Genomic DNA, 4,948 nt, shown 5'->3' with positions numbered 1-4,948 from the left:
AGGGTGAAAGTTAGGGGTGGACATGGAGTCACTGTGGGGTGGAGGGGTGGGGTAAAGGGAGCAGTGGGTAGATGGGTGGGCTAGGGTGAGGAGGTGTGGGAGTGGGAGTTGGTGCAGGGAGTGGAAAGGTAGAGGTGGGGAGTGGGAAGCAGAGGTAGGGCGTGAGGGTGTGGGGGCTGGGTTGGGGTGAAAATGTAGGAGTTGGGGTGGAGGGTTGGAGGTTGATGGGGGTGGGGTCTGCAGTTGGTCATGACTCAGGGTAGTTACGGAGGCAGGGTGTGTGCTGGGTTAGAGAATATTTGGTGACCTCTAAGCATCTCTTGTGGCCAGCCATCCCAGGACAGGGAGGTAAAATATCCAGCAAGGCCATGACCGTAGCTAACACGTCCCTTCACTCCCACTGTAAGGCCCTTCCCAGGCCAGATTTCCTAGACTGGCATCTGGCTAAGGCAAGAACACAAACTACCAGGGAATTTGGTAAAGGTTTTCCTGCCACAGAGGTTGTACAGTAGCTAGCTTAGGTGAACAACAACCATGCTGCGGAATTCCACTGTGTCTGCTTAAAAACGACCGTCCTGGCTGGGTGTGTGGGCTGGGCAGGGTGGCCACAGACCCCCACCTGTGTGTACAGCTATTGCAGTCTTAAGGAGAGGCTGGGCTATTCATGATGGCGGAAAAACAGGGGAAAGGGGCTCTGTCCTTCAGCTGTGAGAAAGTCATCACACCTGCCCACCCACCCGCAGGAAAGACTTTATGGTGTGGCCTTTTGAGAGGGGAAGCATTCAGACTCCAGTAAATAACTTCTCATCCGTCCTCGGTAAAGACTTTCAGTAAACTCACTGGCTCCCCAGGGAGAACTTTGGTGCTTTTGTGCCTCCGTTTGTACTGGCTACTAAATACACCACTGCACTTTGAACTTGGAGGGTCCTTCTCTTTCTGCTGACTGATTTTTGAGAGTATCTCGATTTACATTCATAACCACAGTTTACATTCTCAGCGCAAGGGAGATTGGAAAACTTTCCTTGACTGGACTGATCTGCTAAGCTGTCCCCAGTCTCCTGCTGGCTCAGGCTCATTCAGCATGGTAGCCACATGCCCTGGCTTAACTAACCTCTGCCCTTCTAACCACTCAGTCCAGGCAAGCACTTGTTAATGGAAAGAACCCAGAAAGGTGTCACAATGTCACTTACCCACCTGCCAAGTCACAGAACATCCTGTTTCAGAAAGGTGTGATTCCTGGCATCTGCAGTGGCTGGCCTTGGGGCCCACTGTCCTGTGGCTTCAAACCTTAGTCATATTTCCTCCATCCATTCAAGCAGGTGTTAGTCTTGATCTTATGTTTTAAACAAGGCATATCTATTTAATGAGTATTTGGAATGTTTTCACTATAGTTTTCTCTTCTTGGAGTAGAGACAAGTTTTCTTTTGGATGAAGTCATTTTAATTATAAATAAAGCCTCTACTTACATTTTTTTTTAAACAGAAAATGAATCATTCAAGGATAGTGAGATGACTGAGCAGTAAAGGAACTCGCTGAGCAAACCTGGAGACTTAATCTCTAGAGTCAACATAAAGGCATCAAGAGAGGCTGAAGGGAGGGTTCCTTAAGTTAAAGTACTAGCTGTTCTTCCAGAGAACCAAGGTTCAGTTCCCTCTCACCAGCTTACAACCTTGGATGACGGTCCCTGGGAATCTGACCGCCTGTTCTGGCTTCCTCAGGGACCATGTGCAAAGACATGCATGTAGAGAAAAACACCTGTACACATAAAATGAAAGGAAAAAAGGAAAACCAACTCTACAAAGTTCTCCTCCGACTTCCTCAAGTAGTCTTGACTGTTTGGCCCCTTCCAGACTCAGACAAATATCATATTTTTTCTCATATGTGGAGTATATATTTAAATAAAAATGTAAATAAATCAATATGCCATGTGGTGGTGGCACATACCTTTAATCCCAGGGAATTCTCACGTTTACAAGGTTTTTTTTGGGGGGGGTGTCTTTCAAGAAAGGGTTTCTCTGCATAGCCCTGGCTGTCCTGGAACTCACTCTGTAGACCAGGCTGGCCTCAAACTCAGAAATCCGCCTGCCTCTGCCTCCCAAGTGCTGGGATTAAAGGCGTGCGCCACCACTGCCCGGCCATTTACAAGCTTTTATTGTGCAATTTAAAACTAATGATTAGGCCGGGAGGTAGCCAGGCCAGCAGTTAGAAAAGTAGTTTAGGGGTTACCTCACAGTAATTGTCAAAGCGGAATAAAATAAGCACAGTCTGAGCCTCATTTATTTGTAAGCTGAATGGGGCTAAGTTTAAATTGGTTTACTACGTGTGCCACAGTGCCCAGGTAGGTCAGAGGACAACATGTGGACGTCTCTCTCTCTCCTTTCACTGAGTCCTGGGTCCAACTCGGGCTAGGGTAGGTAGGGCCTTACTGATTAGGCTGTTAGATATTACATAATCAGGGTTACTGCATAGCCAGAAATCTTCACCCGACTCACTCAAAGCAGTTGCTCACAACGGTAGCTGAGAAGCAGGTGGCGAAGAGTGCTCTGTTGTTAAAACACAAGCTAGAGAGCAAAGCAAAAGGGAGATACTACTTCTCTTTCCCATGCTTTGGGAAATGCAGATTTAAAAGGAAAATGAAATGGACTTTGTATGAAAAAGAGAATGCTGGTTTCCTCTTGACAAGGGTGGAGAGGCCTTGGGCCTACAACATAACATGGTTAAACCATTGCATTAGGGCTGGATAGACCGCTCACTGGTTAAGAACATTAGTTGCCTTTTCAGAGGATCCTGGTTTGATTCCTCCTGGTACTCACCTAACACCACCTGTAACTGCAGTTTCAGGAGATCTCACTCCCTGTTCTGACCTCTGAGGGAACCAGGTTCATGGTTCACAGACAGACATCGGGACAAAATCTCTCTACACATTGAATGAATTGAAAGAGTTAAATTTGAAACTTGTGCTGGCTAATGAGAAAATTGCAGGTTTGAGGAAAACACAGTGGACCAAGGTCGAATATGTCCAGATAAGCCTGGGCAAAAGCAAGCTGTTACTAACAGGCCAAAAAGATATAAAAGAGAAAGCATGCAAGGACATGTCTGGGCAGACACTGAGTACTGGGCCATCTGGTCCTCTGAGATATGGTTTAAGGCCAGATGCTCTGTTGACTCAGATTAACACCAACCTTAGGAATTTTCCACTCTGTTCTGCACGTAATATAGTTAATATTTGAACTAGCCAATCATGTATAGCCACACTGATTCCTTTGTTCACCCAGACCTTTTTCCTATATAAACCCCTAACCCCTGAGCCTCGTCATCGATTCCCTTGTCTCCTGCGTGAGATTAGGGGTCGAACCGGAGCTCCGAAATTAAACTGCCTCATGTGTTTACATCAAAATGATCTCTCGTGATTCCTTGGGTGTGCATCCTCCTGAGACTTGAGTGGGGGTCTCCCTATGGGGGTCTTTCAGAATGAATGAATGAATAAGTAAAATTCTAAAACAAACTTTCTTACTTTTTGGCAACTGGCCATTAGGGGATTTTATTCAGCTACAAAGAAAAACAAAATTATGAAATTTTCAGGTGAGACCAGAAGAAAGCAGGCCCAGAGGTACAAATGCCACATGGTGTCCCTCCCTTGGGGACCCTAGACTTGACTCCAGTCTTGTGTGCTTATCAGGATCACCTCTGGAGGCCAGCAGACTAAACAGAACAGGCAGGGATGGCCTTGTGGAAGAACAACAGTAACATGTATATAAAATAAGGTGAAGACAGAGAAAACAGGATGGAGAAGTGGGGGGGCAGGGATGATGAGGGAGGTGAAAGCTAATCAAAATTAAGGCTGTGTGAGTGACTCACCCAGAAACAAACTATCTGGTAACACAATTTAAAAAAAGAAAAAAGAAAAAAAAGCCGGGCAGTGGTGGCGCACGCCTTTAATCCCAGCACTTGGGAGGCAGAGGCAGGTGGATTTCTGAGTTCGAGGCCAGCCTGGTCTACAGAGTAAGTTCCAGGACAGCCAGGGCTACACAGAGAAACCCTGTCTTGAAAAATTAAAAAACAAAAAAAACAAAAAAAATACACATAAAAGAGAGTCTAGGGTAGATGCCTTTTGAGGCTAGGCAGTGCTGGCCTAGAGACAGTAGGTCACTGAACGGACTCCCTGATGCCAGGCATAAGGACATTGCCATAGAAGTAGCTAATGGGGAAGGTCCTAGAGGCCCCCAAAGTAACAGAGTTCCTTGCTGTTTCTGGTGGTTGCCCATCAGAACGAGCTGATAACAGCCTCTTGTTGAAGACACTACACACCTTGGATGAAGCATCTAGAGCAATCAGACTGGAATTGGGTCTCAGATCTTCTGCCTGGGACAGGAAGAGCTAGGCAATGCCACACAGGTGGGTGGCAGTAAAAGCAATAACGTTCTTATCTAGCTGGGAACTCTATGGCATATAATAGCAACCCACCAGACAGGATATTCCCAGAGTGTTCCTGGGGAAAACAACCTCCCGGAATGTATCTGAGGCCCACTCTGCCTGAGGAGCCATCCCTAACCCTGGAACCCTGGTCCTAGACATATGGCTGATGAGGTCCTAGACCCTAGTGGGGGGGGGCAGGGGAACCCAATATGGATGCTTAGCTGAATTAACATAGCCTCACACAACCCAAGTGTCTGCTCATAAGCACAGATGAAGCCTGCTCTCAGGACTAGTCAGAGAATCAGGACTTGCAGTGAAATGGCAGTGAATGCCAAGACCCATGGCTGCACAGGGTGCTGAGAAAAATGCTTGAATAAGACCACCACCTCAGCAAATCCCAGGGTACATTGCAGAGGAGCAAGGGGGAAAGGACGTAAAAGCTGGAAGATTGGGAGAAGGCTGCAAACTGGCCAGGGTTTCTACAAACAGAGCAGCTGTGTTTGCAGGAACCCGTCCACACAGTTTTTGGTTT

The sequence above is a fragment of the Mastomys coucha genome, unplaced genomic scaffold (assembly GCF_008632895.1).
Source record: "Mastomys coucha isolate ucsf_1 unplaced genomic scaffold, UCSF_Mcou_1 pScaffold4, whole genome shotgun sequence".
NCBI lineage: Eukaryota > Metazoa > Chordata > Mammalia > Rodentia > Muridae > Mastomys > Mastomys coucha.
The sequence above is the reverse complement of the archived record's forward strand: the minus strand, read 5'-3'. Positions refer to the sequence as shown.